This window comes from Tiliqua scincoides, chromosome 3 (genome assembly GCF_035046505.1).
Source record: "Tiliqua scincoides isolate rTilSci1 chromosome 3, rTilSci1.hap2, whole genome shotgun sequence".
NCBI lineage: Eukaryota > Metazoa > Chordata > Lepidosauria > Squamata > Scincidae > Tiliqua > Tiliqua scincoides.
Window position 1 is genome coordinate 168,863,717 of NC_089823.1, and position 13,005 is coordinate 168,876,721.

At 43.0% G+C, this 13,005-nt stretch overlaps 1 long non-coding RNA gene across 1 annotated transcript; it reads left to right on the forward strand.

Moving 5' to 3' along the window:
• Positions 1-395: 395 nt before the first annotated feature.
• LOC136646049 (uncharacterized) lies at positions 396-9,416 on the forward strand. Its single transcript, XR_010794193.1, has 3 exons — positions 396-489; positions 7,755-8,009; positions 9,336-9,416. It is a non-coding gene; the product is annotated as an uncharacterized lncRNA (long non-coding RNA).
• The last annotated feature ends 3,589 nt before the right edge of the window (positions 9,417-13,005 follow it).

Genomic DNA, 13,005 nt, shown 5'->3' on the forward strand with positions numbered 1-13,005 from the left:
TACTAGCAAATTTCCATTTTCATTTCCTATGTCAACAGCTTTCCAACTTACCTACTAGATTGTTTTATGTTTTCCAGGCAAATTCTCTGTAGACTACAAGCTCTACATTCAACTCAGCATTCAGAACTCAAAAGAATTAGATATGCTGTAGTTTATGAAATGGATGTTTATGAAAGTATCTTTTGTTTGAATGGCTTCAAAACCTGACATGAATTCCAATTTTGACAGCATAATGAGAACATAAGAGGGTCATAGCAATGTCCCAAATGTAGCCTTAACTATTGAAGTTCTCATGTTGAAAATGCAATTTTCTGTTTAGATGTTTATGAATGTCTTCAAAGTCTCCTCTTTTGATAGTAGTTCCTTTTTGGCAGGTCTTTTACATTTCTGAAAATGTGAAGGGAAAAGGCTCCTACTGCAATATGCAACATAAAAATTGGAGTTACACGCATTGGCTCAAGAACACTTTATGTTTCCTAAAATAGAAAGGTAATTTCTCAGCTATCGTTGTGATAATGTTTTTGAACAAGGTGCAAATATAATTTTTAAAGCAATCTAGCTAATTTATTTATATTATAGAGCCTGGCTTAAAAATATACTTTTCCACAGTTTCAGGGAATGCTTTCCAATGCCATACTTAAATGGTGGGTAAAATGCTATAATATTAACTTCTTATAGCATCTCACAAGTTCTTTTCAGCTAATTTTCAGTTCTTTTCTGCTTCAAGGGCAGCAGGTTGCCACAAAACTCTTGCGTTTCTAGAATTCATTTTCAAAGTATACATGTGAATACATATTTTGCATTACCCTGCCAAAGAGAATATGTGCTTTGTTGGGCTATGAGCACTGTAGTGATTTTATAGAAAGCAATTTTATTCATTCACTGATTGTAATCCAACCCTATATTTCAGACTCCATGCATGTTATAGTCATTAAAAAATTATAGCAGTGAAATAATCTGAAATACTGTTCAGCAACGAGGAAAGCAGCAAGGTTGCAATGCAGCTTTTACCTATCAAGTGAGTGAATATGAACAGAACAAATATGTAGACAGTTGCTTATATGGGTGGGGTACATTGCCTTGTGCCAGTATCAGAAGAAGTCTCCCACTGGTACCACAGTGTTGATCTGGAGTTACTTCACCTGCCTCGGTATGGTGCAAATGTCACTTGTGCCTCTGGTAGTAAAAGCATGGGACAGAGATAGAGATTCTTACTTGTGCAACATTCTGTGGTTCTTTGAAAATCAAGAAGCTGTAAAGTTAAGTAAATGGCCAGAGCGGGGGAGGTGTGTGTGTGTGTGTGCGCGCGCGCGCGCATGTTGAGAGAGAGAGAGAGAGAGAGCATCTGGAAGAATTTGCCCCACTTGAAGAATATTGGGGGCTCTTCTTTGTGCCATGGCACAAAGTCTGTGCTATGTCAGTTAAAACAGACCTGGAGGATTGGCTGCAAATAAACATGTAGTACAAGTTAACAACATAAGCACAGAAACCACCCTTCAAAAGAGCATTTATGTAGTTATAATATTCACAAATCTTTCCTTCATATACTTGATTTAAGTGCATGTCACCTGCTCCAGTGGTTTGTAGATGCCACTGTTGGTGCCATGTTCTACAGAAAAGAGGCTTTTTTTTTTTAAAGGGGGGAAAATATGATCTTTAAGATAATGTTCTTTTTATAGACTTGTTCTCATTCTATCCTGTAAAGCAGTGAGAGGCTTTCCAAAATGCCTCAGGCTATAGAAAGCTGATATTACTCTTAATTGTTCTATAATGCCAGTATTCTACAGAGAAAATTAATAAAACATCAATGGACAGCAATAAAAAAAAGTCCAGAATTTTTTTTGGAAAGTATAAGTATTATGGTTGACTGAAGAAAAATTGGGTCCATAGCTAATGAGAAGGAAAATGAATATGTTGAGAAGGGCAGAATGCAGCTTATTGTACTAATGGTTATGATTAAAATGTGAAAACGTAAGTAGGAAAACAGACAAAAGATATGCTTTGAAAATTCTAAGAGCTTGCCAGTCATAAAGAAAATAATAAAAAAAAACCTTTATTTTTGGCTCACTGCATTTTAGGATCTGTTCCTAGAAATCAGGATAAATTGATGAACAGATATTAACTGTCCTGTCTCTTTAAATATCTGTTTTAAAAGTTACAAATGCTTATTGTCTTAGAATTTCAGAGCTACATGTGCTTGCTAGGGAATAAATGTAGGAACATAGGAAGCTGCCTTATACTGAGTCTTGGTCCATCTTGTTCAGTATTGTTAACATGGACTTGCAGCAGCAATCCAAGGTTTCAGAAGAGAATTTTTCTCTGCTCTAACTTCAAATGGCAATCTTCTGCATGACACTCTACCATTGAGCTGCACATACTCTACCTTTGCTCTACTCTACTCTACCATTGAACTGCAGCCCTTGCTTCATATTTCTTTAACATAAAGGAAGAAATTCTAAATGTCTAAAATAAGACTTGCAAATATAAGACACAATCCAGTTGAGACTGAGTAAACATACTTTGGATCATTCTGCTCCTAAAGTTCAAGTTAATAAAATTCAAGTTCAAGAAATTGATTTACAAATGTAACTATAATTTCTCTATGTCAGTAAATTGTCTTTGAACAGTGAGAAAGAAATGTTAAAATGCTGGTACAATTCTGTCTAACTGAACCATTCATTCTGTAATGCACATGGAATCCTGGAATTTAAAAAAGAAAGTGAAAATTATTCAAGATGTCTCATGCAACTAATACAGACATGCAATGGCATGAAGTTCAGATGTATATATCTGCATGAAAAGATAGGAAGGTTCATCATCATGCGTCCTGGAAAGCAATGCTGGAATTATATTGTTTAGCGTGCATTGTCATGCACATAGTGATTTGCATGACCTTGTTCATGCACCTCTGGCCCAGTGGATCTGCTGCCCCAGCACACTGGTTGTTTAATTTATCTGCAGTAGTAGTAATTTACATGCATGCAGTGGCGTAGCTAATGATCCTGCTGCCCGGTGCAGAGCTCAAGATGATGCCCCGGAAGTGACGTCACTCCCGGGTTTTTATTTCATACCCACTTTTTTACAACTGCAAAATAAATCTGCCACATCCCCCAAGCTGCTTGCTGCCTCCCCCCCCAGCACCACCCCCTCTCCTACACACCCCCAAGCTGCAGACACTTCTCCGAATGAAGCAATCCATCACCTTTGGTTCCCGCCCCACCAGTCAGGCACATCGGATATGTGCAATGGGGGCAATGGGTACATTGAGACCAGCCCTGTGCCCATGTGAGGGGAGGTCGGGGCATGCCCCCTGCCAGGGGCTGTTTTGTTTGGTGGGCAGAGCTCGCAGCTGCCTCAAGGGGCAGGTAGAGGAGGCTGTGGAGAAGCCCTCCTGCTCGCTGCCAGTGGTTGAGGGGGAAGGAGAACTCGGGGCAGTGCCTGACTGTCTGACGCTGCCATCCTATCCACCCTTACCTGGGAGTAAGTTAACTATATTGAGACTTGCTTCTGAGTAGAGGTGCCTAGGGTTGGCTCTGAATGAAGTGTCACTAGCAGAGGCTGCTGGAAGGTGGACTTGGAGTGGGCAGGAGGGAGGAAGTCGTGCCTGACTGAGGCTGCAATCCACTCCACACTTTCCTGGGAGTAAGCCCCATTGGACACAATGAGGTTTACGTCTGAGTAGACATGCCTAGGCTTGGGATCTGAGGCAGCAATGCTCTCCACACTTTCCTGGGAGTAAGCCCCATTGACTATCATGGGGCTTACTTCTGAGTAGACAGGCATAAGTTTCACTCTGAGTGAGTGAAAGAGGCTTGCTTGCTCACAGTGGCGGGGGGGGGGGAGGAAGACTTGGAGTGGGCATTTGGGAGGAAGCTGTGCCTGACTGAGGCTCCCGTCCTCTCCACACTTTCCTGGGAGTAAGCCCCATTGGACACAATGGGACTTGCTTCTGAGTAGACATGCATAGGATTGTGCTCTGAGGCTGTGTGGGATGCAGCAGCAGCAGCACACCTCCTCCTCTTTCCCTCCAGCTGCTGCCCCTGATGGGAAGTGGAGGTGCTTGGAAGTTCCCTTGCTCCAGCACCCACAGGCAGCCATTGGTTCTTGGCAGGGGGGGCTGCAGAGCTGCCCTGCACCAAGGCACTCCCCATGAAAGTCTCCCACAGTCCCCCCCCCAGGTCTCAGGTACAACAGCCTCAACCCCCTTCTGGGCTTCGCCAAGGGCAGGCTGCATGTCTCCTTCTATGCTTTTCACATGCTCACAAGGCAAAGGGCTGCACTGCAGCTGGGAGGGAGAGGGGAAGCCCCGCCTGAGCTGCCTTTGCTCACGAGCATGCGACTTGTATTCGGCTGCTGGCCAATGTGCCTGGCATTGTGCAGCAGCCCAAGGTAACTCGCGTGTGCCCCGATGTTGCCCCTCAGCCCCTGATGTTGCCCCTCCAGCAGCCGTAGCCTGGTGCATTTGCTACCCCCTGCACCTTCCTGGCTATGCTACTGCATGCATGGAGTTTTGTTTATCTTGTGCAGCAGGATATAGTGTGGGTTTGTGAACATAGAACCGATGTACTGTGCATATAAAATGACTCTCCCATGGATGCATGTTTGTGGGAGTACTGCTGGATCAGCATGATTGTGCTTAGTAAAAATCTTATTGCAGGACATGGTACTTTTTCCAGCTGTAAGGATTACCAGCATCATCTTTTCATTTCTCCCACAGCCCCCTTCTTGAAGTATAAAATAACTTTGCTCACATTTTTTATTCAATGTTATGTTTTTAAAGGAATATCCTGTCATTTCTGAAACAGAACTGTTTTATGTTGCCACTGAATTGCTTTGATCTCTAGATTAGAACTGATGAGCTGTAGCTTCCTTATTGCTGAAGGTTGCCAACAATTACTAATGTGTGTTTGTTTTAAGTTTATCAGAACTCAAAAAGAAAGAATAATAGCAAAATGTAGGCACAGAACATTTTTTTTCCCCATGGCATGAATATAGAATAAAAGAAATGCAGTTTTCTTCTCATATTCATAGGATCAGAAATGATTTTCATAAAGCAATAAACAAAGGAAGCTTACATTCTAAAAGCTGAAAATAAGTAATTTGCAACCCCTCTAGTCCTTAACAAGGCAACCAATTATGATTAAAATTATGGGTTTCATGCTTCAATTTTTCACACCATACCAATGTAAATTTCCCCATTTCTGATATGTATAATACTGTGGTTGTGGTAGTAGAATCTCTGGCATTGACTGGCTGACCTAGTATGATAGTATGGAAGCTTAAAACTTCATACAGTTGAGTTTTTTTCATACAAAAACTTCATACTTTGAGGATAGAACCTCAACTCTTTGAGGTCTGCAAAGAGGAGTCAGGAAACAGAGAAACCAAAGAACAGGGAGACCAGAGGAGACAATTGTCTGAAAGAAGGGTGCTAATAATGGATTAAGAAAGGGGAACATGAGAGAAGGAAAGGAAGACAACGATGCTTCAGAACAATGAAGAAGTTGTATGAGGAGGGCTAATGAAAGAGAAGGCTATGAAGAATATTCAGTTTTATAAGTGGCGGGGCATCTGTGTTGAAATGGGAAAAGAGTTGTGTTAGGGAAACTGGTCAACTGAGTAGGTAAAATAAGCTGGGTAAGTAAGCACCTAACTGTAAAGTCAGGACCAGAGAAAACTATGGGTGGTAAGACATGGACTTGAATAAGCAAAGCAGAGCTGGTGCAAAATCTTACATATGTTCTATGAACAAGAGAATCCACTTGTGAAGCATCATGCAAAGCTGGTTTGGAGGACTGGGAAGTGTAGATCCAGAAAGTCAAGCTGCATAGTTTTTGTTAATACATGGCAGCAAGGCCTGGTAGGTCATGGTTGTAGGTGAACTGTCTCATTCATGTATCCCTCCATCCAATCCTTTGTTTTATATTGCTTGGATTTTAAATATGCCAATAAAGGTTGTTTTTTAAATAAAAAAAATTGTTGTGGTAAAAGTAGTGTCTACCTTGATCACACTTTTGTACATAGAGCTGTGAAGAAGGAATTTTGCCAATGGGCTCTCCTTGCAGCATAGAGACTTGGCAGCTCTTAGGGTGGATAACAAAAATCAAATGTGAAGGCAATTGCACATATTGATCTAATTTAGTTGGCAAATTCCTTACCTTCAGGCTTCTACAGCTCAATCCTAACCAACGTTCCAGCACCTGTGCAGCTGCAATACAGCCCCAAGGTAAGGAAACAAATGTTACCTTACCTTGGGAGGCCTCCTTGACTGTTCCCCCAACTGAAGGGTGCAGCTTTCGTTTCTAGTATTTTGCTGCTACAGTTGCTTCATATGCACATGAAATATATATTCATAATACAGTTCCTATCTCATGGTCTTACTTTACCCACTAGGAGACTTAATAGGATGACCAACATTGCCAATCTGTATCCTGCTATTTTATAAATTGCATCAAGTTCCACCCCCCCTCCAAATAGTAATGATAGTACTTATGGAGACTTCCATGGTAAAAGGTTTCTGTCTATGGATGGAGACATGACCCTTGACTTTAAGATCTATCCATCAGTGGCTGAAGATGATATCGACCACTGTATTTAGAGCCCAGTCCTATCCAAATTTCCAGTACTGTGCCAATAGGATGTGTGTTACATCACACAGTAGGTGGCAGGGGCGGGCAGTCACAGAGACCTTCTCAAAGTAAGGGAAGGTTTGTTCCCTTACTTTGGGGCTGCATTGCAGCTGCATTGGCACTGGAATGTTTGATAGGATTGGGTCCTTAGTCAGAAGTGAGGCTGTAGCTAGGTGTAGAACACATTATTTGGAAATAAGTCCCAGATTCAGTTCCTGGTAGAGCTGGGAAAGCAGTTCTGTCTGAAATCCCGGAAAGCCACTGCCAGTTGTTGTAAGCCAGCGATTTTCATTTGGTGTGCCACGGCACACTGGTGTGCCGCAGATGGTTCACAGGTATGCCGCAGGAGTTTGGAGGAGGATAATTTATTAGTTGGGGACTGCGAGTCCCTTGCCAGCAGTGCGACTTGACAATTGATAGTGTGCTCTGAACATTTTAGTGCCTTGTCAGTGTGCCATGCGCTGAAAAAGATTACAAATCACTTGTGTAGGCAATGCTGAGCTAGATGGACCATAGGTCTATATAAAGCAGTTTCCTGTGTTCCTAGTCCACAGTGACTTCACAGTCCCATTTGGTTTCCTTATTTGAGTTGAGGGAGAAATCTGCAAGATGAATAGCTGGGCATACTTGATAACCATCCAGTGATAGAAGGTAATGTTAGTAAAGCTAGCATAATGATGCCGCTAGACCTATTTGCCTCAGAGGTAACTGAGCCACTCTTTGTAGATTAATTACTGCTGGAATTCACAGGTATATTAGTAGGGATAGTATGAAGTAAACAATATGCCACTTAGGGGTGAATCCTGAATTACCTATCCAAGACCAACAACTGTGACATACGTAAATGGAGACCAAAATAATATCTTCAGCATTTTAAGAATTCAGTGTTTTTAACTCCTGTTAGTTCCTGTTAGTAAAAAAAAAAGAAAGATATCTTTTAGCAGGAATCTATGAAATCTATCTGATAGTGACTGCATTATGGCAAAGGATTAACCTCTTGAAACATGTTTAACTATATCACACTAATTAAACCCCTCTGTTCTTATGGGGAGAAGGTGTTGTTCTTTTAATTTTAATTGTTCCTAGAGCACATCTGCGTCATTTTTTGTTATCATTCCCTCACAGCTAGCGCTTGAGCACAGGGAATTTCTGTGGTAGTGGTGGTCCAGCAGCTGCAGCTGAAGAAGAACTGCTAAGGGAAGGCTGTGCTCTAAACAGGCTTTGCTCATTGATTTCCTGGATGACCCTGTTCAAGCTTCTTCACCTCCTTGTGCCTCAGTCAGCTCAGCTGGAAAATTGGGTAACGAGTGGGGACTACTGAAAAAACCTATTGAGCCTGAAACTGAAATTTCCCTGTTAACTCCCCCTCCTCCCACCAAAGTGAGTACGGTTATTTTACACAGTTGTAATTGCTAGTGGATTGTACACCAATCATTTTCTTGAGCTTCATAACACAAGAGGTGACATCCCATGACATGTTAAGGACCCATGCAGTCCTATGTGTTCTCAGTGATAATTGTATTTTTCCTCTTGCTGAAGTTTTGTATCGTTATCTTGTGGCATAAGGTAATGAGGCTAGAGCCTCCCTCCATATTCATACAGCAGAAGAATTGGGTATATAACATGAAATCTGAATTTTTGGAAAACTGACTTTAAGAGCTGAAGAACTCAGTCGGTACTGATTCCTCTGGAGTCCTGCTCCACACTATGTTGTCACATACCCAGAGAATGACAGAGGACAATTAACCTTTGGATCTCACCTGTAATTGTGATTCTGTGGGCTCATGGACATTGCAGCCTTGTTCATGCCAGCCACAGGTAAGATACCTGAAGCACTCTACTTTGCTCTGTAGTTGATGTTTGAAGAATGTTTACAGGAGAATATCTTTGAAAATTTGTCAATCCTACTATTGGCACTTTAAGTTTCAAGTCTAGTGTCACAGTGTGCTGATGTTCCTTCATTACAAGACAAAGATTTCCAATTCCCCCCTTTTTTAATCACAGAATTATTTGTCATGTGAGAAGGATGTGACTATCAAATGTGTGCCAACCACAATGGCAGCTTGCTTCCTGTGGTGAATGCATCATATTTCTAAAAGTTCTGTAAGCTGTAAAGTGCTGTAAGCTGTACTGTGCAAAACTGCAGCTTCCACTGAAGGCGAAGTCAGACCCATTGGTCACAAGTGAGAGCTGCCACAAAAACAAGAGTGCTTCTGGTGTGTAGGATGGTTGTGTAATTGACTATTCTGTGTGTATGTCAGTCAAACTAAAGAGATGGGTGAACTAGACCATCCACATAATGAACACCCTGCTGGTCTCTTTTGTCACCAGTAATATGCAAGTACGACTCCTTGTGGAGTGACATCCTGGTTAGACTGGGAAGCCCAGTGATCATCATCTCCTATCTGATGGCCCACCAAAACTGGTCAGATAATTTATCCACTGTGCAGGCCAACCTAGGGATTATTTAGTGTCTTCTGTTGATAGCATGTTTGCTGTTTTGCATGAAATAGAATGACATGGTACAAGTTGAAATATACCATTTACAGCACAATCCTATGCATGTCTACTCAGAAGTGAGTCCCATTGAGTTCAATGGGACTTACTCCCAAGTAAATGTGTATAGGATTGCAACCTTAATATCATTAAAAATGAGTCAAGGCATTATTAGAAAATTATTGCTGTGCTTTTTTTTTTTTTTTAAAGGCAAAGGTCATGCTTTTGGACACCAGTTTTTTATATCCACTTGTCACAATGAAAGTTCCATCTCAGTCTGAAGATTTGTCACAGCTGCTGTTGCAGTCCCAAAGTAAATGGAAAAGTGCCTATTATATAGATCCCAGCCAAAAACATTTAATGACTTGTGGATAACCACTCAACCACTCATGCCTGGTGTGTATGTTTCAGGTAGTCGCTTATGGGCTCACACGAAAGCTCCATCCTCCTGCTAATTTAGCCGTGTTTGTATTGGGCAGAAGCCAGCACCTCCTGCTTGTGTCAACGCGTTTATATTACAAAGGGCTGCAGATCTGACCTGTTTGACCTATGTCGGAAAAATGCACATTTCCTCTTCCTTTGAAAGATTCCTCTTCCATCTACAATTTGTTTTTCCATCTCTTCCTTCCCATACATTGAGCAGGAGATCACGTTTGCCAGAGACTAACTTCATTTGAATGTCAAGTTGCATCTTTTTAAAAAAAAAATCAATTGCTGGATAATTGTGCGAACTCATTTTGCAATACTCAGATTTAAATCTCACTCATTTTTCTGAGTAGATGTTGGGAAAATACCAGAATAAAAGGCAAAATAATTCAAAATGTATTCAATAGAAGATTTGTTAGGTGGATTTGTTAGCTAAACAAACACATGGTAAAGCAGCCACCACATTTTCCAGACTCACAAAGAGAGTCTGGTCCAGCAAGAAGCTGACGGAACATACCAAGATCCAGGTCTACAGAGCTTGCGTCTTGAGTACACTTCTGTACTGCAGCGAGTCATGGCCTCTTTGCTCTCAACAGGAGAAGCTGAACGCTTTCCACATGCGCTGCCTCCGACGCATCCTTGGTATCACCTGGCAGGACAAAGTTCCAAACAACACAGTCCTGGAACGAGCTGGAATCCCCAGCGTGTATACAGTGTTGAAAAAGAGACGCCTGTGTTGGCTTGGTCATGTCGTGAGAATGGGCGATGGTTGGATCCCAGAGGATCTCCTCTATGGAGAACTTGTGCAGGGAAAGCGCCCTACGGGTAGACCACAGCTGTGCTACAAGGATATCTGCAAGAGGGATCTGAAAGCCTTAGGAATGAACCTCAGCAGATGGGAAACCTTGGCCTCTGAGCGTTCTGCTTGGAGGCAGGCTGTGCAGCATGGCCTTTCCCAGTTTGAAGAGACACTTTGCCAACAGACTGAGGCAAAGAGGCAAAGAAGGAAGGCCCATAGCCAGGGAGACAGAGCAGGGACACACTATACTTGCTCCCAGTGTGGAAGGGATTGTCACTCCCGAATCGGCCTTTTCAGCCACACTAGACGCTGTGCCAGAACCACCATTCAGAGTGCGAAACCATAGTCTTTCAAGACTGAAGGTTGCCAACAAATAGCTGGAGCAGACTGCATGATTCAGGGCAGTGATTTCTAGAATGCTTCATTTGGAAGGGACCAGTAAAAGATGACCATGATACTTTCAATATTGTCTGCAACAGAGTTGTGGGCCCTTTACCTAGGACATGACATGGATGAAAAGGATAGTTAAACTGGGTCACTGCCTTATGAACTGTTTCTTGCTTCATAGAGAATACAAGGCCTAGTTCCTTTGCAGGCAATAAGAAGATACTAATGATACATATGAGGTTAGAAGTTTTTTTCTTCTGTAGTACACTGTGACTGAGGGCCTGATCCTATGGGCCTGTAGCACCTGCATTGAGCTCCAGTGCTGGCACTAGGTGTTGTAAACATGCATGTTTATGGCACCCTTGAAGTAGGAAGTGCCGGTGCTGGGGCAGTGCCAGTTGACGCTGGGCCTCAGCACCAGCAGGAGGAGGATGCACGGCTGCCGGGATAAGTAACACCGCTGGATGGTGTTGTAGTTTTTCAGGGCAGGGAAAGCGTTCTAGGGTGGGGGTGCGTGGAGGGAGGGGCAACTGGCAGAAGCCTCCTCTGTCACATCATATCCTCCAGTCTGCACCAGCAAAATAAGTCCCATTCCCTGAAGAGACCCCCAGTGACCTCCACGGGGCTGCTTGATGCAGCAGTAGCCCTTTTAGTGCCACTGCACCCAGCAGCAGCACCGCTGTTAGGATTGGGCTGTAAAAGGTTAGCTTTTCTGTTAGAGTCCTGAAGTTAAAGATCCACCACTGCATAACTTGCTCTGCTAGGAACAGTCGTTTAAAAAAAAAAAGTTTCTAAACTTAAATCCATTTTCTAAATGCAGGTATTACAGAACTAGCAATATTTTAGCTATTTTTGTTCTAGATCAGGGGTGCCCAAAACCTAGCCTGTGGGCCATTTGCAATTCTCAGGGACCCCCAATTTGACCCCCCAGACTGCCCCGAGTCTGCCCCCAGTCAGTTCTGCCCCCAGAATTGAAATTTTTTCAAATTCTAAACATAAATTAATTTTTTTCCTGACTCCCAACACAGTGTGAGAAAGATGATGTGGCCTTCCTGCCAAAACCTTTGGACACCTCTGTTCTAGATAGTCTGTTGTAAACTTATAAATAATTTTTTTATGTTCCATTTGAAAGTAGTTTTCAAATTTTCTCATGCTGCAAGTATTATTTTACACTTTCTGTCTCTTTTTAATTGTTGCGTATGTCTCATTTGTCACCATTCCACAAGACACTTTGAAATACTCTCTAATCACTTGAAGCCATAAATCCTGGATATCTCAAAACCGTGCAAGCAAAAGATGAAACAAATCCTATTAGGTCAGCTTGCCCATCTTGCTGCCAATTCAAGATTCCTCTGTGGATCTGGATAGTTTGCACTGCCAGGACAGACTTCCTGAGCAAACTGGGAGTAACAATGCTATCTCAGACCAATGATACTCTGAACAGCAAAGTCTAAGCAAAACTCAGACTTTGTTTCTTTATAAACTGATAGAGGTTCTCTTTCATGTTAATGTCTCACCAGAAAAGAACATTTAGTACACACAAGTTATTGTTAGTGAGTGATTCTGCACAATTTCAGAAGATAATGGCAATTCTGCACACGGTTGGGTTACTTAAAAATCTCATGAGGGTTCACAGGATAAAACCATGTGGGCAGGGGCTGTGCTTAAACATCAAAATATATTAAAGTAACTATTTCTGTTGCTTTTGGATCCCTTCAGTAATGATCATCTCTATAAGTAAAAGATTATTAGCCAGCTTAGGGCCCAGTCCTATCCAGTTTTCCAGTGCCTGTGCAGCTGTGACAATGGGGCATGCATTGCATCTTGTGGTGGGGCAGCACCACACAGCATCACAGAGACCCCCTTAAGGTATGGGAACATTAATTCCCTTACCTTGGCACTGCATTATGGCTGCACCAGTGTTAGAAAACTGGATAGGATTGGGCCCTAAAGTACCAGGCAGCCCTGTCCTGAGCTACCCGGTGCACCCAGGCTCGGTGGCACCGAGAACAGCTGCTGCCGGATCCTGTGTGCCCCGGCTATTGTGGGAGGCGCCTCGGGAGAAGTGGAAAGGTAAAGGCGCTCATGCAGGGCGCAGAGCCCTCCACGAGCGCCTTGGATCCTGTAGAGCAGAGCTCCACAGATCTGCCTCCCTCCCCCCAGCACGCCTCCAGCCTGCCCCCCTCCCCGTGTCATGCCTCCCCCTGCCCTCTCTCTGCCCCCCACCGGCCTCCCCCCTCCCCGGAATGCCTCCTCCCCATCTCTGCC